This window comes from Crocuta crocuta, unplaced genomic scaffold, assembly GCF_008692635.1.
Source record: "Crocuta crocuta isolate KB4526 unplaced genomic scaffold, BGI_CrCroc_1.0 scaffold30, whole genome shotgun sequence".
NCBI lineage: Eukaryota > Metazoa > Chordata > Mammalia > Carnivora > Hyaenidae > Crocuta > Crocuta crocuta.
Window position 1 is genome coordinate 4139827 of NW_027528345.1, and position 21224 is coordinate 4161050.

The 21224-nt window shown below is 38.8% G+C and overlaps 1 long non-coding RNA gene across 1 annotated transcript in view; it reads left to right on the forward strand.

Annotated features, from left to right (window-relative positions):
- LOC144222845 (uncharacterized) overlaps positions 1-21224 on the forward strand; it is a 330463-nt gene that overhangs the window by 90910 nt on the left and 218329 nt on the right. The window lies entirely within an intron of this gene.

Here is a 21224-nt window from a genome sequence, read left to right on the forward strand (position 1 = left end):
GGTGGACAAAAGGACGGGAGAGGGGGCATTCTAGGCAGAAAGCATCACGTGTTCAAGGCACAGAAGTATGGTATCTTATAGTGATTAGAAATGCATTTTTGCCAGAGCATAAAGATGAGAAGGTGAGGCTAGGACAGCTCTGTGGCTGGAGATCCAGGTAAAAGCCACACCAGGAAGCAGCTTTATGTCATTAAGGAGCTTGTGTTTATCTTGTAGTTATAGGGACACACTAAAGGGGTCCATCAACAGAGTGACTTGGCTCCCCTATATTTTAGAGAGACAGTTGTGAGCATCGCAGAAGCTGATTTAGGGAAGGGCAAGATTGACAGAGGGAGGCCAGTTAGGAAGCTGTCAGCACATTTCAGGTAAGAGATGGTAGCTTCTGTGAGTAAGAAGACCGAAGGTGAAACGCACAGGAGGATGGCGTTCAATGGGAAATGGATGGAACTTGAAGATCTGGTGAATGTGGGGCATGAGGGGGAAATCTGGATGACTCCCAGCTCTCTGTCATGCAGAAATAGTCACTGCCACACTGAAGCCACAAGTGAGGTGGAGAATACATGGAGAGAAGCAGAATTTGTGAGTTGTGTGGTAAGGTGGTAAATATGGTGGCATTAAGAATAAAGAATTTGGGGCTGGGCAATCTGCATTTGGGGGATCTAGGGGCAGTAGATGGAAGAGTCCAGTAGACAGTGGGATGTGAGCATCTCAGCTGGAAAGTCAGGTTGGCATACCTCATTGGGACCCCCAGGTCTAGGTGTTTTGTTCTTTGAAAAACAAAAAGATATAGCAGTTCCCCCTTATCTGCCTTTTGGTTCCATGGTTTCAGTTTCTGAGTTAATCACAGTCCATAAGCAGATGATTCTTCTTCTGACATATCATCTGTAGGTCAATAGTAGCCTAACGCTGTGTCATAATGCCTAGATCATTCACCTCACCTCATGTCATCATGTAGGTATTTTATCATCTCATATCACCACAAGGAGGAGGGTAGATGCAGAGTAATATCTTGATAGGGGGGGAGAGAGTGCATTCACGTTACTTTTACTACAGTATGTTATGCTTATTCAGTTTTATTATTAGTTATTGTTACTCTGTGCCTAACTGATAAATTAAACTTTATCACAGGTATGTGTGTATAGGAAAAAATACATACTAGATAGTTGCGAATGGCATATCAGATAAAGGACTAGTATCTAAAATCTATAAGGAACTTACCAAACTCCACACCCGTAAAACAAATAATCCAGTAAAGACATGGGGCAGAAGACATGAGCAGACACTTCTCCAAAGAGGACATCCAGATGGCCAACAGACACATGAAATGATGCTCAGCATCCCACCTCATCAGGGAAATGCAGATCAAAACCACACTGAGATACCACCTCACACGTCAGAGTGGCTAAAATGAACAAATCAGAGACTATAGATGCTGGTGAGGATGTGGAGAAACGGGCACCCTTCTACACTGTTGGTGGGAATGTAAACTGATGCAGCCCCTCTGGAAAACAGTGTGGAAATTCCTCAAAAAATTAACAATAGAACTCCCCTATGACCCAGCAATAGCACTGCTAGGAATTTACCCAAGGGATACAGGGGTGCTGATGCATAGGGGCACATGTACTCCAATGTTCATAGCAGCACTCTCAACAATAGCCAAATCATGGAAAGAGCCTAAGTGTCCATAAACTACGAATGGATCAAGAAGATGTGGTTTATATATACCATGGAATACTACAAGGCAATGAGAAAGAATGAAATCTGGCCATGTGTAGTAACATGGATGGAACTTGAGGGTGTTATGCTGAGCGAAATAAGTCAGGCAGAGAAGGACAGATGCCATATGTTTGCACGTATAGGTGGATTAGGAGGAACTTAATGGAGGACCATGGGGGAGAAGGGGAAAAATAGTTGGGGAGAGGGAGGGAGGCAAACCATGAGAGACTCTTGAATGCCGAGAACAAACTGAGGGCTGATGGGGGAGGGGGAGAGGCAAAGGGGGGGTGACTGGCATGGAGGAGGGAACTTGTTGGGATGAGCACTGGGTGTTATATGGAAACCAACTTGAAAATAAACTATTTAAGAAAAAAAAAGAAGAAACATACTATATATAGGGTTTGGTACTATCTGTGTTTCCAGATATCCCCTGGGCGTCTTGGAACATATCCCTGGAGATAAGGGTCTTCTTTATATTAAAACATAGGTAGTTGATGCTACTTGTCAGGAGTCCAGCTTCCCAGGGTCCTTGTTTCTAAAAGATGTGTTATTCCAAATGATGCTTAAAAATTTCATTTCAGTTTTTAAGTGTTTGTGGATAAGACAAACATCTGTTTCTAGTCCTGTTCTTTACCTCCTCTTCTTGCAGGGGAGAATATTGACAGCACCTGCTTTGAATCAAGCAGAGTCATGCCTCCTTGTCTAATATTCCCACTTGATCTTATCTTTGTCTGCTTCTCTCATCCTGCTCCAGTAATCACAATAAATGCATCACCTGTCTTGCTTTATCTACCTCCCATGGCAACTCACTGCAGTGAGTGCTTTTTAGCTCCATTCTAAAGATGAGCAAATAGGCTGAGATGAGCGAAGTGAATTGTCTGTTGACAAGCATAGCTGGAATTTGCAGAGCTGGGATTTGAACATGACAGATTCCAATGCCTATATTCTGAATCACTGACTTCTATTGACACTTCTTTTTCTCCTGATTTATTTCAGTAAGTCAAAGGCAAAGTTTTGATGTTTTCAATAACATTCACTTAACATCCCATGAAGCTAAAAAAATGAACAAAGAGGGGGAGCCTGGGTGGCTCAGTCAGTTAAGCATTTGACTTTGGCTCAGGTCAGGATCTCACGGTTCATGGGTTTGAGTCCAGTATCAGGCTCTGTGATGATGCTGTAAAGCTTGGGGCTTGCTTCAGATTCTGTGTCTCCCTCTCTTTCTGCCCCTCCCCTGCTCATGCTCGCTCTCTCTCTCTCTCTGTCTCTCAAAAATAAACATTAAAAAATGTTTTTAATTTTAAAAACTTAAAAAATAAGTGAAGAAATACAATTCAACACAGCCCTAACACTTTTTTTTTTTTCAATACTTCATTGATAGTACAAAGGTCTATAAGATACTTGGAAATAGTTCATCATTTAGACTGGTCCAGGATAATGTTTCTACTTATGTAAAAAAAGACGACTAGGGCCTCATTCTGAGATCCATTAGCTGGAACCATCTCCAATTGCCAACATTATTGTGAGGCCTCTGAGGGGAGGCAGTGGAATGCATTTGAGGGAGCATGAGGTGGGAGATCTGGAAGCCTCGAGCTCTGTCTAGCTCCAGCTCTGTGTGCCTTTGGGCAATCACTTCACCTGGCCTACGATTCCTTTTCCGTTAATGAGTGGTTTGTATTACATCAGTAATTCCCAAACTTTTCGAAGCAACAGACTCCCTTCCTTCTGATGATACCTTGAAAGGAAGCCCAATATAAAAGTCAGATAAGGGACAGAATGCTTGCTTGAAAAAGAATGAAGGTACGTGAGACCACAGCTTGAAAACCATTGAACTGGATGGTCTCTAATAGAAGTTTTAATATTACTGATTAGACCTTAATCAAGGACAGGGTGGTATTTTGTTTTCTGATAGTGTTACTATTATTTAAAATTTTAAAAGATTGAAATATATTTGTTGTATACCACTGTATAAATTGAAGGTGTACAACATATCTTAACTCGATATATTTATATATTGTAATATGATTCCCACTGTAGTGATAATAAGCATCACTATCCCTTTACATAAGAATTATCATTTCTTGGGGCTCCTGGGTGGCTCAGTCGGTTGGGCGTCTGACTTTAGCTCTGGTCATGATATCACAGTTCATGGGTTCGGAGCCCCATGTCAGGCTCTGTGCTGACAGCTCAGAGCCTGGAGCCTGCTTCAGATTCTGTGTCTCCCTCTCTCTGCTCCTCTCCTGCTCACGCTCGTCTCTGTCTCTCAAAAATGAATAAACGTTAAAAAAAAGAATTACCATTTCTTTTTAGTGGTTGGAATAATTAAGTTCTAGTCTCTTAGCAAGTTTGATGATTACAATATAGTATTGTTGTCTACATTTACTATACTGTTTGTATTAGATGTCTCATTAGGCCTCATTTATGACTTTTAAGTACTTAAAATATCTTTCCTGACTTTTTAGGTATTATTAACAAATAATAAACTGCACATATTTAGAGTATAATATTTGATGAGTTTTGACCTCTGTCTACATCCATGGAAGCATCACTACAATCAAGATCAACATGTCCATCACCTTCAAAACTTCCCGTGTCATCCTTCCTACTATATGCCACACTGAACTGTTATTACCATCAGAGATTAGTTTGCATTTATAGAACTGAATATAAATAGATGCTCATTTTAGGTCTGGTTTCTTTCACTCAGCTTGATTACTTTGAGATCTATCTACAGAGTGTCTATCTGTAGTTTCTTTCTTTTTATTGCCAAGCGGTATTCCATTGTATGTATATTCTGGTGTATCTATTCATCTGTTGGTGCACATTTTGTATATTTCTAGTTTTTAACTATTAAAGTAAAGCTGTTGTAAACATTTAGGCACTGTGTGGGCATATGCTTTCTTTTCTCTTGGGGCAATATCTAGGACTGGAATGCCTGGGTCGTATGGGCCATGTATGTTTAACTTTCTATGAAACTGCAAAAGTGTTTTCCAAAGCAGTTGTACTGTTTTACATTTTTTACTGGCAATAATGAAGATTCCTGTTCCTCCCGTATCTTTCTAGCACTTGCTGTGATCAGACTTGTTAATTTTAGTCATGCTGACAGATGCAGAGTGCTACCTTATTGTGGTCTTAGATTGCATTATTGTAACAAGTAATGATGTCGAGTATCTTTTCCTGAGCTTATTTGCCATCTCTATAACTTCTCGGGTGAAGTGTCTGTTCAAATAAGGTCTATTTTTAAAACTTAGTTTGTTTTCTTATTATTGAGTATAGAGAGTTATTTATGTATTCTTGCCACATGTCCTTTGTCAGATACATGTTTTGTAGATATTTTCTCCGAGTGTGGCTTGTTTTTTCATTCTCTAAACAGGCTCTTTAAAAGAACAGACATTTAAAATTTTGATGATGTTGAATTTGTCATTATTTTCTTCTATAGAGATGCTTTTGATATTGTATCTAATTTGTACATTTAGTTCTATAAATTTTCTTATAAATCAGGCTTCAGTGGGACCCCACAAATATTGATATGTCCTCATTTTCATTCCACTGATAATACTTTCTAATTTCCCTTTTGATTTCTTCTGTGACCAACAGGCTACTTAGAAATGTATTATTTAATTTTCTAATAGTTGTAGATATTCAATGTAATTTGTGTTATTGATTTCTAATTTAATTCCATTCTGGTCAGAGAATATCCTTTGCATGAATTCAAACCTCTTTATTTATTGAGACTTGTTTTATGGCCCAGAATATAATCTATTTTGGACAGTTTTCTTGTATCCTTGAAAAGAATGTATATTTGTTATTGTTTGGTGGACTGCTTTATAAATGTCAACTAGCTCAGGTTTGTTGACGGTGTTATTAAGTCTTTAATAACCTCACTGATTTTCTGTCTGCCTGTTTTTATCAACTATTGAGATGTGTATAGAAATCTCTCTAATTATGAGTAGTCTGTTTATCTCTGCAGTTTTTGTTTCATGCTGAAGCCCTGTTATTAGATGCATAAATGTCTATATACACCTCTCTATGATTTGACCCCTTTGTTATTGTGAAGCAACTTCTTTATCGCTAGTAGTAATTTTTTGCTCTGAAATCTCCTTTCTTCTGATTTGTGTTAGCATTTTTCAATCCTTTCTTTTTAACCTGTGTGTGTCTTTATATTTAAAGTGCATTTTGTGGGGCACATTGGTGGCTCAGTCAGTGAAGTGTCCGACTTCACCTCAGGTCATGATCTTACAGTTTGTGAGTTCAAGCCCTCAACTGGGCTCTGTGCTAACAGCTGGTGGCCTGGAGCCTGCTTTGGATTCCATGTCTTCCTCTCTCTCTGCCCCCCCTTGCTTATGCTCTGTCTCTCTCAAAAATAAATGAACATTAACAATTTAAAAAAATACAGTACTTTCTTGTAGGGGCATCAAATTGTGTGTGTGTGTGTGTGTGTGTGTTTGTGTGTGTTTTAATCTAATCCAACAGTCATTGTCCTTTAATTGGGGTATTTTGACCATTTGCATGTAATATGACTATGGATATAATTATTTTTTTAAATAGTTTATTTATTTTTGAGACAGAGCATGAGTGGGGGAGGGGCAGAGAGAGACACACACACAGAATCTGAAACAGGCTCCAGGTTCTGAGCTGCCAGCACAGAATCCGACGCGGGGCTCGAATCCATGAACTGCGAGATCATCACCTGAGCCAAAGTCAGATGCCTAACCAACTGAACCACCCAGGTGCCCTAATTAGGTTTAAATCTATATTTTTGCTGTTTGTCTTATCCATTCTTTGTTTCCTTTGTCCTTCTTTTCTGCCTTTTGAACTAACCAAATATTTTTTAAGATTTTATTTTATCTCATTTACTGACTTATTAGCTACAAGAGTTTGTTTTATTATTTCAGTAGTCGTGTTTGATTTACAGTATACATCTTTAACTTATTACACACTATTTTCAAGTGATATTAAACCATTTTATGAATTATAGAAGAACTTTTTAATAGCATACAGTGTGCCCTTTAACAATGCAGGGGTTGGGGCATTGACCCCCTGAATAGTTGAAAATCAGAGTATAACTTCTGACTCCCCTCAAACTTGACTATCAACAGCCTACTATTGACTGAAAACCTTATCAAGAACATAGTCAATTAGTATATATTTTGTACATTATATGTATTATATACTGTATTCTTATAATAAAGGAAACTGGAGAAAAAGAAATGTTATCAAGAAAACCATTAGGAAAAGAAAATACATTTACTGTACTGTACCATAAAAAATCTACATGTAAGTGGGCCAGGGTAGTTCATAGTCATGTTGCTCAAAAGTCAACTATTCACATTTATCCCCTTGTGCTATTGTTGGCATACATTTTACTTTTGTATGTGTTACATTGTTATTATCTTTGGTTAACTATCAATCATATTTTAAAAATTTAAGTAATAATAAGAGCATCTTATATATTTATCATGTAGCTACCATTCCCAGGGTTCTTCATTTCTTCATATAGATTCATAGTCTCATCTGTTATCATTTTCTCTATGCCAGAAAGACTTCCTGTAACATCTTTTGTACTATAAGCTGGCAGTGAAAATTATTTTCAACTTTATAGGTTTGCAAAAGTTCTTGTTTCACCTTTGTTTTTGAAAGACATTTTCTTTCACAGAATTCCAAATTGGCAGCTTTTTTTCTTTCAGTACTTTAGAGATAACATGTCTGCATTCTTTTTTCACAAATTCTGATGAGAAATCTGCTGTCATCTTTATGTGTGTTCCTTTTTATTATTTATTTAAACTTTTTAAAAAAGCTTATTTGTTTATTTTGAGAGAGACAGAAAGAGCGCAAGTGGAGGAGGGGCAGAAAGAACGGGAGAGGGAGAGAGAGAGAATCCCAAGCAGGCTCTGCACTCTCAGTGCAAAGCCCACATGGGGCTTGAACTTATGAAACTATGAGGTCATGACCTGAGCTGAAACCAAGAGTCAGAAGCTTAAGCGACTGAGCAACCCAGGCATCTCATCTATGTCCCTTTCTATGTAATTTATCTTTTTTTTTTTTTTTTTTTTTGGTAGCTGCTTTTAAGATTTTCCTCTTTATCCCTGGTGTTTAGCTATGAGGCATGCTGGGACCTTAGTGTGCTGGACACTTTGGGTAAAGGAAAGTGGAAACAGGTTTATATATTGGGATTTGGGCTATAAAATTTAGATGGCCCTAACTAGAGGCTGGCCAGGATCTGGTCAGGAGGGCAGGAACCTCAAGTCAGGAGTCTAGTGGTATGGGATGCATGCTAAGAGTACGGGGACACTTGTCTCCACCTCCCCGTGTTGCTGGTATCATGACTCATTCCCAAGATCTGTGACTGATGACTGAAGCATGGGGTAGAAAGTGGGTGTGCCTGAACCTAGATAGAGAGACATCAGAGATCCTACTGGAAGGGGTTGCAGATGGCAGACATCAAAATAACCTAGAGTAAGTAAGAATAGAGCACTTCCATTAGGAAGTGATAAAGGGGCATTGAAGATCTAATTCCAAGGCTTTACCTCTGTAAAGAAAACACTTAGTCCTATGTGTGTGTGTACATGTGTGGAGATTTGCCTAGTAGAATTCCATTACATTTTCAAAGTTCCAAAGGACAAAAAGAACCACTTTGCACAAAATAATAAAACATTTTTGGGAAAGACCTTTAATATCACAAATTACTGGTATTATTAAAAAAAAAGTTTATTTGGGAATTTGGAATAGCATCAGAAAGTAAAGAAGACAAAAAAAAAAACCAAAAAAAAAAACAACAAAACTACCCAACCCCCAGTACACTTCTACTGTTCCCATTTAGTCAATTAAAAAATTATTTAACATTTTGTATTTGATGTAATTTTGTTTTGACTTTCTATTATTTGACTCTTATTCTACATAGACAAGTTCCTGTTGCCTATAGCCATCTTTTCAAACAGGGAACTCCTTTAAAAGCTTTTGTTTAATCTGGTTAAATAATTACTAATCATCTTTAAGCAGGGACAAGTCCAAAGTCACCACATGAAGGATAATTCATAATAGTTTTTTTTAGCAACAACTTTCTCCCTTTCTTGCCAAACTAGTCAGCAGTCTGGCAGTTTGGTTTTTGCAACGAATCAGAATGTATGTGCCAGGCCATTTGCACCATCTGCTACAGGAGTGTCACGGGAAAGACGACTGTGGACACCTGGTGGGTTGACGTTGAAATGTCAGCTCGAGGGTAAACACCAGCTCCAGTGGTGAAAGGCCAAGAAGGCAAAGAGCCTGGAAGGAGAAGAAGCTGCTGGTAACAGCAAAAAAGGCACACCTGTTTCTGAACTGGCAGGAAGGTACGTATTGTGTGTGTGTGTACATGTGATGTATGTATGGAGTTCCAGCATCGGTGACTGGTTAGAATCTTAATGGCAATATGCATTAAATTCATAGGGAGGGTAAGAGACTATTAAGTGACATTACATGTGTAAGTGCTGGTAAAGGCGACTGTCACTATTTGTAGAAATAACTGCAAAACATGAGTATATCTATGTTGTTTATGGGTGACTGGGGAGAGAGATTTCCCAACTGCATCCTTTGAGAATAAAGCTATAATCACGGGCTCACAAAAGCTCTTTGAATTCCCCTCATGGCGTTTATCACCCAATACACTTAATTTTGATTTCTCTTTTTGTTAAGGAGCTATTTAATATGCACCCCCCCCAGATTTTTTAGATCCCAAATATATGGTTTTATTGCCAGCAACCAGGAATGACTTAAATTGACAACCGATTCTATTACATAATAGTTTCAGAAAGAATAGCTACAGAGCAAGTGCTATCAAATGAAAGCTCCCGTATTTATAAATGTCTTTTGACATTGAAGTCCCTTATGGAAAACCTATTCCATAGTTTCTATCCAGCAAGTTTCCTTATGTAAGTGTCTATTCTTCAGTTATGCTATATTAAAATATGTTTATGTTACTTTACAGGAGTCTTCCTAAGGTGCTGTATGGTTAAGATGAGCAATTGGGAATCCCGCTTTATATTTTTTCTAGGCTAAAATTTTAATGGCTATTTAAATTATAAGATAAACATTTGGGGCCATGATTTTCTAACTGTCTTTATGTTAATATGGACATGTAATCTCTTTCAGAGAAAAATCTTGGCTTTAACTGGGGGACACTCTTCAGCCTATCTCTGTGGGTATCAGAACTTATTTTTAGGTATGCGCCACATTTTAGACCCCTTGTTCTAATTTCTAACCCAGTTGAGCGCAACCGAGGCATCAAGCTGTGTGCTTCACAGAATCATTGAATACCTGTTCTCTATCTGCTTTCAGGAAGTGTAACTCCAGTTTGTAGCTTCATTATAATGACCAAATCTTTCCCCCCAATTTTTAGAGTGATTAAAACATCCAGTAGTTGAAACCAAGTGTGGAATACTTGAGGATGTTGGTTTTGATAAGCCCCTGGGCCTGGTGGAAGGGGAGTTGTGAGCCATTTTCCAGTACTGGCTTCTGAAGTTGGTTTACTACATTGATATTTCCCTTTAAAAATAACTGTCTTCTCTGTGTCTTTATCTAGCTTAAATGTACACACACATCCTTTCTTTCTCTCTAGTGGCACACATGGAGTAAAGGTCATCATCAGTATCATGTTTGAAGGGATTCTGGACTTGGAGGTCAAGGTCAAAGTAGTGCAGACAGTTTTCAAGGTCAAGTCCTCCCAGCCCCTAAGGATCATGTATTTGCATCCCACCATGCTGCATAATAAGGTATTTGTGCATTAGTACCAACTTGGTCCATTGTTGATAACCAGGGCCGAGAGAGGTTTTGTAGTGGGATTGTAGTTGACTTCCCTGGCATAAATTTCAAAAGTTCAGGCTTCATCCCAAGCATTTCTAACTTCTTGTAAGAGTAAACTTGTAATGAACATAAATGTAAACCATCTCTCGTGGCTGCCATGCTGCTATGATTTTAGTATACATCTAAAATTCTTATCTCTAATTTTTCCGTCTCTACTCTCTCATCTCTCTCAAACCTGCATCCATTTTCTCCGTGTCTTAGTTCAGGCTGCTGCAATTTTTCACATAGAGCTTTGCAACTTCCCAGTGGGCTTTCCTCCTGCTCCTTACTATGGCTCTGCAAACAATGGCTTACGATGTGACCTCTTAAACCTGGCTTTCTCCCCTGCATACCGAACTGCCTGCTGTTTCCTAAGAATAAGATGTGCAAGGCTATTTTGTGTCCCTGATGCTTCTGTCTTCTCTGCTCCAAGCTTCTCATCGGCCTAATGAACTCCTCCTGAGACTCAGCTCAAAAGCCGCCACTTCCAAGAAGCCTTTAATGATTTTCAGGGTTTCTCCTGCTTGCTCTTTTAGCATCTTGTTTATCCTAATTACATTGCTCTAATTATTGGCTAATTGCCTGTCAACCCTGCTGCACTGTGAACATTTGGAAGACAGTGCCTGAGTTGTATTCATCTCTGCAGCCTCAGATCCAGCACTGTGCTTGGCAATTAAGGGGTGCTTAATGAGGATTTTTTTGAATGTGTTGTTCCTGAATGCCTTCTGAAATCTTCAGGAAGTGTTTTTGGCATTTGGGGGAAGTATTTTATTGAGTATCTGTGGTGTGTCTTCAGGGGAGAGATTTGAACACCACTGGGAACTACCGAAAGGAACTTGACAAATTATCTACTTTATAAATATAACTAAATGCCTTGGAATTGGCACAGTTTCTCAGCTATGATGCTCAGGAGATCAGAGATCTGAACTGTCATTTACATATAGACAATTCCAGTCTAACTGCTGCCCAAAAAGCTCTTCGGAGAGAGTGCCCATACCATGACCCCAGAGTACTTACTAAATACGCCTGCTCGTGTACCTCCCAGAACCCCTAAATCCTTCCCTCAACACCACAAGGAAGAGTGAATGGGTAACTACTCAGGAATTATTCTGAAAACCTGTCCCTCACTCTTCCACATCAACAATCACCAGGTCGCACTAATTCTCCCTCCTTAATGATACTGCAAATCTGTTCTCTTTGCTCCAGTTGCATAGCCGCCCCCATCAGGGGTCCCCTTGTTTCTCTACAGATAACCCAAAAAGGCGCCGGCTTGTTTTGTCTCCTCCCATCATCTGGTCCTTACAGTGAGCTGAGTGATTTTTCCTGAAGCAAATCTGATCATGCGTTCATCCCACATAAAGCTGCCTGTGGATTTCCATCACCCTCTGTAGAGTCCGAACTCCTCATCCTGTCTCCCAAGGCGCTTTACGGTGTGGTGCCTACTTCCTAGCTGAGCTCTGCTCACTGCCCTCACCCCCCACTGCCAGAACCATACTGAAGGACTGCTTTTCCCTCCAAAGTGACATATATTTTTGCTTTCAGGTTTTTTAGCCTAATGTTCTCTTTTTCTTGAACTTTCTGCCTACCTCCTCCAACATCCTATTCATCTATTAGTCCTTAACTTAAACATTATCTATTTTGGGAGAATTTATTTATTCTCCCAAACTGCATTACTACTTTTCCTAAGGGTCCCATGAATGCATTATTATGATTGTTACCGTGAGCATCGTGGTGACCTAATTCGCATTTGACTCTTGCCGGGCTGTGAACTCCATGGGTATAAGGGTGAGTCTTATTCATCATGATAATCCTGGTTTCTAATCAGTATGTGAACCCAGAAGTTGCTCAAGAAATATTTGTTGACTAGACAAATAATTGTCAATACATAACCACATAAATGCATTGGGCAATTTGCAAATACTTTGGAGATCTGCTCAGACAAAACTCTCTCTTTATAACCTACACAGTCTTGACATTTGTTTTAACCCAGATATGTAGAGCACTCAAAATACCTGCTGTATTCAGATGTTTATCTGTTTGCTCATGAAAGGTGAAAGGGCCAGTCCAGTCTAATTAAGAGTGAAGGGTCTGGGGTGTGCAACGTGGCCCTGTAATACCTGTGAAGGGCATGTATTGTCTTGACATCTGCCAATTAAAATAATAGGAAAGAGAGAGTGAAATGGGAAGAGAATTCATATATCTTATTATGGCAGGAGCAAATTATGAATTTAAGACAAAGGAGAATCCATAGAAAATATTTTGACCTTGAATAATAGAAAGTCTGAGAAAAGTTTACGTAGATAGAAAAATAATACTAACTTTCTTGCCCGAGGTGACTGCTGAGGGCAAAGTTTATATGTGATTTCCATCCCATATATGGATGACCTCATTTCAAGGGTGCTGAAAATCAGCTATCATTATCTACACTGACCTTCTTTGCCTTGTTTTAAGTCTGGGTGCAATTTGTGAAATTCTCTAAAAATGCCAGGGAGACTAGTAAACAAAGGAACATACGCATGTTGAATTACCAGCAACGATTAAGTCTGTTGTATGGATAATTTTTTTAAGCTCTAAGAAAAATAAACTACTTGAAAAAATAATTTGTCCTCACAGTAAATGTAGAGGGAAATGTCAGTTTCTAAAAAATGTAGGAAAATGTTTATCATCCCAGAATTTGTTGATATTTTGACACTTGCTGGAAGAGACTGTGACAGTAGTAGATCTTTTGGAAAATATGAGGATGGTTGTCATCAGGTAGCCTGGTGACTTGTTTTCTGTGTGTATTTCTTGTCACATATACCATGACTTATTCAGCACTCCTAGCTCCTTCATTAGTATTTACTGAGAACATAGTAAGTGTCATTAACCCCTGGGTGTACAAGAGTGCCTGTGATGGAGAGGCTGCCTGTGAGGATCTCAGGGTATAGACACTTACAGTAATAATTACACTTCAACAGGAGGACTGAAGCGAATAATTCTGCTTGGGCAAAGACAGAAGGCTTCAGGGCTGAGGTGACGATTGACTTGTATAAACTCCTTAAAAAGGGGTTTTCAGGCTCTGGTTGAGGGTAGAGGGTACAGTGTGGGGAGTGGGATGGGGTTTGAGGAGAACATTCTGGTCAGCTGGACTGGTATGGACAGAGCAATGTAAAGGTGCATGGGCTGTTCAGGGAAGGGTGGATGTTTTCTCAGGACAAAGATTTTGGATAGGGAGACAGAGAAGACAAAACTCCAAAAGTGGGCTGTTTTCAAATCTTGAAAAACATGACATAATAACTTCAAGACATTATTACCATATTTTACTCATTTCTAAGATACTTTTAAAGATTAAGTTTTTCATTCAATCAAAATTGTGTACATAAATATATACACATACTCTTTGTTTTGTTTTGTTTTGCAGGACCCTATGCCATGTTTGTCCTTCCTTCCTTTCTTTTTTATAGTTTTTGTTTTTAATGAAAGTATAGTCGACATACAGTAGTATATTAATTTCAGGCATACAACAGTGATTCGACAATTACATGCATTATGAAATGCTCACCACAATAAGTTTAGTTACCAACTATCACCATATAAAGTTATTACAGTATTATTGACTATATTCTCTTATATACACAGACTCTTGTTTTTGAATTTTTTTAAAAACATATATTCATTTTTGAGAGACAGAGTGTGAGTGGGGGATGGGCAGCCAGAGAGGGAAACACAAAATCTGAAACAGGCTCCAGGCTCTGAGCTGTCAGCTTAGAGCTTGATCTGGGGATAGACCTCATGGACCAAGGGATCATGACCTGAGCTGAAGTCAGACTAACCAACTGAGCCCCCCAGGCACCTCTATATATACAAATTCTTAAATTAGACACATAGTTCTACCAGATATGCTACAAAATCTTATTTATTCATTCACTCATTTATTCATTTATTTGTCAAACATGAAGGTTGCTCTTATGCACCAGATGTTCTACTAAATGCTACCTCATTTTAAACAAAACAGAGCAGCCTTTGCCCATCTCTATATCACATATCAGGTTCTTACTTACTGGGGACAACTATTTTAAACTATTTTAGTTCTTTGTTTTTTGGTGTTTTCTTTATTGTTTCTAAATAACAGGCTTAAATTGCCAGTTATTGATTTATGTAACCATATTTTGCCATTTCTTTAATTAAAACTTGTTTGTTCGTTTATTTATTTATTTAGAGAGCATGTGAGGTGCAAGCAGAGGAGGTACAGAGAGAGAGGGAGAAGGAGAGAATCCCATGCAGGGTCCATGCTCGGTATAGTGTCTCACAACTGTGAGATCATGACCTGAGCTGAAACGAAGAGTTGAATGCACAACCAGCTAAGCCACCCAGACACCCCTCCACCCTTGATTTGGATTTTTGATATTTTCTATGAAACTGTTTTTGTTTTCTTTCTCCTAAGCTTATAAAATCTCCCCTCTGTTCCTAGTGTTTTAAAATTTCATCATAATGTGTCTTGGTATAATTCTTTTTCACTCTTCATTTTGGGTACGCAATGAATCTTTGCAATCTAGAGACTCATGAATTCTATTCTGGGAAATTATCTTGAATGTTTCCTCTTTTATTTCCTCTTCTCATTCTTTCTGAAACTCCTAATATTTTTGTCTTGGAACTCCTGGACTTTCCTCTCTTCCCTCAGTGAGAAGTAAGATAAAGGCAAAATAGAGACTAACACTCACTTAAAAGTCAGGCAGGAAAATGAAATAATGTCATATGGTTGAGTTCATTCTTTTTATACATTAATGCCATTTTAAATACATGGCTGCTTAAATAGCTGGCCAACTATCTAGGAAATAAAGTTGCAAACCTCTAGCTTTCTAGAACATTCTAGAGCATGTGCCTATGAAAAACGAGCTTCATGTGTCCTATGTGTTTATACAGCAAAAATTACATCTTATATTAGAAATACAAAATCTGGAATTATTGTTTTGAATTTGCGCAGATAAACATTATATGAGTGCATTAAGCTAATAGGTTAAGGGCTCAAGCAGGAAGATTACAAATTCTGTCAGAGCATGATACACTCAGAATTTCTTTTACCATAGGAAAATAGCTGGAAGTGTTAAGTCTTTTCCTATTTCTTCCAGAAACTTGTTTTCTAGTGCGACATTTCCTCCCGTTAAGCTTTATAGAAAGAAAACTAGTTCCTTCAAATAAGATAATGATAATAAGATGAAGATAATAAGGTAATGATGTGGGATGTTGGCTGTTGGTAGAACCTGCATATATTTAAAGAAGCCACATAACTGTCTTAAGCTTAAAGAGTATTCTTGAGAAAGTTGTAAAACTTCTGGACAATCTGAATTTTGGACTGTACTGCTCTTCAGGATCTAGAAAAAACAGAGGATTAAAGTTACCTCCAGAGCCTATGGATAAAGTCTGAAGATGATGGGGACTATGGTGCTTTAGTCTCCTTCCTCTCCACCAATGCATTCTCCTAAGCAGATTTAATAGTAGGGATATTAATACTAGCTAAATGTAGTTAAGCATCTACCTGTAGTAATTATACAAGTAACTGAGCCATGTGCTATTCTCTCTTCCTCTCCTATATCATTTAATTGTTCCAATCATTTTATAAAATAAGTCTAACTTATTATGTTATTTTGCAATTGAGAAAAATAAGAGGCACAGAGAGGTCAAGAGTGCTGGTCCAGGGGCGCCTGGGTGGCTTAGTCGGTTAAGCGTCCGACTNATCAGGAAGCTGGTGAAACAGGGACAGAATTTGAACACAGGCAGAACCCCAGAGCCCAGTGTGATGTGGAATGAAGTTCGTCTTGAAAAGACTAATAAGCCAGCAGAGGCAGTACTGCTGGCTGGTGTGGTGAGGGCCCAGTGCAGACCTCTACATGCATGGATGTGAGGGTTGCTGTGGATGTGTGCTCAGAGAGATAAGTGGTTCATAGTAGCCACTTACATTGTTTTTAACTGTACCTTCAGAAGTCTGGCTTTTACTAAGAGCATTTAACTAACATAATTTTCTTTGATATTAGCAATGACCTCCCAATACTAGTGATTTAGTATCTGATGGCCTTTGCTTACTTCTTAGTCTCTTTGACCTGTCTTCCCCACTCAAGATTCCCCCACCATCCCTTCTTTGCTGAAGGTCTCTCCATCTCTCTTCTCTTTTGCTCTTTTGCTCTTTTTCTCCTCTCTTGCTTCAGAAAGGAACACATATCTGTAACAATACAAAATGATGTCAAAACAAAATCGGGTGAGGAAAATGGGCAAAGGGAAAAGTGTAGGAAGGATCATGAAGATTGTGCCAGAGGTGAGATAATACACAAAGTGTCACATCTAATTGGGAACATTTGCTAGAGTTGGGCCACAGATTTGGATCTAAGTTTCTCAGGAGCTGCATAAAAAGCTTTCACAATTTGTTACATGAGTCACAGTGTCCTTAAGATAGAAACAAATTGGTTTTTCAAGAGGAAGAAACATTTCCTAGAGCTGAGACTCAAGACACATTTACCTGGGAATGTAGTGATGGTTTTCAATAAGATTTTGACTGTAAACCCAATAATGATTTCAAAAGACTCTTCCTCCAGATTTCTGCATGGCCCACTCCCTCACTTCTGGGGTCTCTTTTCACTTGCCATCCTCTCAGGCATGCCTTCTTGGTGGCCATATCTAAAATGGCACCTGCTCTCATCCCTTTATATCTCCTTTGTCTTCTTTGTTTTTCTGCTCACAAGCTGACCTTTCTTATAAGTGCCTAGGACAGTGTATGACACACAATGGTATCAGTATATGGTTGTGAATAAATGAATGGCCTGAATGTCATTGGTAAGCTCTAGGAGCCTTACCTAGGATTATACTTCTAGGAAAGTATCTTGTTTGAGGTAGAGCATGACTGGCCACTTACTGCAATAGTTGAGTTGGTTAGCTTTATGTATCAGTTCAATACAGTAGGTTGAGATTTGGTGCACAGCAAAATAAGGAATCTTCTCAAGTGAAGTTGTGAAGAGGGCGACTCCTGTCCTTTTCCATAAGCACAAAATATTGGAGGGCCATGCTACTTCCTGAGGGAGGAAGAAATCTGTATCCTATCAAGTTGTGAGACAAGAGGGACAGGGCTGATTTTCAAAGAGAGGGCCTCTTAGAATCTTGAGTGAGGACCCAGTAGGGTGCTGTGGGAAAAGAGTGCATGTGGCAGGGGTGTGGCCACGACTGAGGTGTTCTTTGGAGACTCAGTCCTTTCCTGTTCTTCCTTAAGACGATAGGAAAAAGATCAGGGAAATCGACTTCAGCTATGTCCATAAAACTTTGTGAGGGAAACTTGCGCCCATTATATAGGCTTTCCTCCTAAGTCATGACCAAAAAAAGGTAGCTTCCAACAGGAGCACATCAGATTCATGTTGAAAAGTCCTATTTGTGATAACTTCCACTTTGGCCAGTTTATCCTCTTTTTGTAATAAAGGAAGAAATCCTCCTGAATCTGCTAAGAAGGGGAAAAACCAACCTGGAAATATAGATTTTAGAAGCAGATAAGTTTGTAAGTGGTGCAGGCAGTCTGGCAAAGGGCCATTTACTTTCTCCTGTGAGGACTCTCATCATCATTCGCCTTCTTACCAAGGCCTTGCCCCGGAACGCTGCATGAAGGACAAAGTTTTGTTCATCTCCTGGTTATCACGTCCCCTTGGCTGGTAGAATGCCATTGACCTTCTTTGCTAAAAAAACACAGGCAATGTATATCAGAGGTAATGGATATGAAAACACAGTTTTTCTTTTCATTAATTCTGTTATTTATTTATTTTAAATGTTTTAGTCCAGTCTTACAGAGGCTAGAGGATTCACTGGGGGCACCAGAGAGGCAGACTTCAGAGAGCTAGAGGTGTAAGAGATTAGAAGGTGAAGGTGAGGGTGGGAAAGAAATGCCCAAACTTCCAAGTTACGATGGTTAGGGCCCTTTACATGCTACTATCCCTTGACACTCATTATAAAAATATGTTCAAATCAGGAGACAATATAAAAGAAGAAGAAAAATAAAGGGAAGTTAAAAAAGCTTAAAAGGGACAGTTGGTTGAATGGAGGTTAAAGTTTAAAAAGAGAGAATAAGGTAAGAAAAATGAAGCTAAAAAAAGAAATCAAGTGGCAGCTAAAATAGGAGATTTAAAATCCCCACAAAGGTAAAAGGTTATGAGTTTAAAAATACAAAACATGATATTTAAAAATAAAAGATAAAATACTATAAGCCAATGAGATAAAAGGTTAAAACATGACTAAAAGCTATAATGGTTTAGGCTAAAAGGCTAAAGCCTGTGAGATGAAAATCTAAAAACAGACCATTCCTTGGGATTAAGGCTTTGGAACAGGAAATCACAACTAAGAAAGAAAAAAAAGGAAGAAATTAAAATTGAATTAAAATTATACGGATAAAGTGGATTAGGAAAGCTATTATATATATGTATTTTTTTTAATGTTTATTCATTTTTGAGACCCAGAGAGAGACAGAATGTGAGCGGGTGAGGGGCAGAAAGAGAGGGAGTCACCGAATCTGAAGCAGGCTCCAGGCTCTGAACTGTCAGCACAGAGCCTGTGCAGGTCTGGAACCCATGGATCTCAAGATCATGAACTGAGTAGAAGTCGGACACTCAACCAACTGAGCGACCCAGGTGCCACTATATATTTTTTTCTTAAGTAGCAGAAAAACATGAGAACTGACTTGAGGACGTGGAATATGTAGTGACATTCTCAGGGCAGCCTGACCTTTCCAGTGGGGGACAGAAGGCTGGGTGGACACTGCACTGATTGTGCCTTTACAGGCAGAGTCCAGGGCAGAGGGTAGTGGCTGTTACCCGCCGGGGACCTGGGGAGAGGCTTGCAAAAGCAAGAGCCGGCCCGGCATCATAGAGAAGCACCTTCTCGCTCTATCTTTTTAAAACTCCCCCTCACTTGCCGTCCCTGCTCCATGTTTGTTCTGGCCACGACTCGGCCAGCTGGCCAACCTCTGCCTTCAGCACCTCCTCTCTGATCTTTGCATTGCCTGCTGCCGTATCCCTTCCAATCTCTCCCCACGTTCCAACCAGACTAATCTTCTGAAAACACTGTTTGGGTCATGGAATTATATTGTATAAAGACCTTCTGTCCTTATCATTTGAAAGACTGAAGTCCTGAAAGGCCCTGCAAAAATCTGGCTTTAATGCACTTTTTTCAAATAAGTTAGAGATCTTCAATGCATGCACTCAAATTCAACCTTATCTGCTATACTGCTTATGCTAACCCCCAAGATATCTGGAGGTTAAATATCTTCAAGTTTGGAGTTTGATCATGAGATTTGGAGTTATTTCAGGAAAAAGGGATTCTTAATTCCATTTTGTAAACGTCAAGAGTAAATTGATACTGATTTTGTTTCGCTCTTTGGTTCTCAGGCAAATTAAAGGATGGGTGGAGGTTGGAGGGGAGAGAAGCAGGGAAGGAGAAGAACTAGGTTTCATATGCATGTTTTTCTGGGAAAATTAGATTTTTGTTTTACTGGAATTAATGCTGGAGCTCCCTTCTTAGCGATTCCCCAGAATGACTTTCTTTCCTGAGTTTAAGGATATATTATCTTTAAAAATGCTTTTTGAGTATTTCTCTACTCAGTTCTGAAACTGAGTTTTTTTTTTTCCTCTCAGTGTTTTAAGGAAAAAAAAGAGATTTGGGAAATAAAACGAACCGTATTTAAGATTATCCCAACGAGTTTTCTGCCAAAACACCAGATGCTACTGGAAAAAAAAAATATCTGCCACAATTTGCTGTCTGGGAACTGTGCCTGACTCTTTAACAGGGATATGGAGAACATGTAAAAGAATGAGGTAAATGACAAATCCTACTCCAAATAAACAGTGCTTTTATATTTAAAAAAAAAAAAAAGAAGTTCTAGTTAAGACTATTAACGTTATAGCACTAATTCACATTAAAATTCTATTATTTATCAGAAACTATAAGGGCACCTTAAAGCAAAAACAATATGAATGCTGGCCACTGTCACACTTAGCCATCCTAAAAACATTTTTTGTGTCTCCATAATTAAATGTTCTAGCAATATCATAATTTTCAGCCTAGGAGCTTTGTAGATTCAGAGCTATTTTCTTATGTTGATTTTTGTTGTCCCTTCAATTTTTGCTTGGGTTTGGATATTTCCAAAGCCTTTTATAAGCCAAATCTTGTTACATTTTCCATATACACATTTAGATTTCTTCCTTCTCCTCTCAGTAAATGGAAGCAGTATTAGAAATGAAATTGAACTTTGAGAACTGGAATATGTGTGTAGCTTAAAGTGAGACCATGGAAGCAAACTGCAAATGAGAAGCTAGTCCCGACTTAGTATTACTTTTGATCATTAAGAGGAGCACAGGTGACTTGTATCTATTTTCCTGCACTTCTGCTATCTGGCTCCGGCCTACAGCTGGAGCAGAAGTTCCCACATTGTGTGAAAAGCAGACTTTGCTATACTTGAAATTCTCTAGGATTGAAAAGAAACCCAGAAGGAAGATAGATCTAAAATTTCCTTCCTTCTGCTTTTCAAGTTACCCTAGTTTTCACTCAGTCTGAGGTTTGGATCATTCAATAGTACACCATTTTAAAAACTTTGTCATGGGCTGCATGTGTCACCCCCAAATTCATATGTTGAAGTGCTAACCACCAGGGTAGCTATATTTGGAGCAAGGATATAATGAAGTTTAAATGAGGTC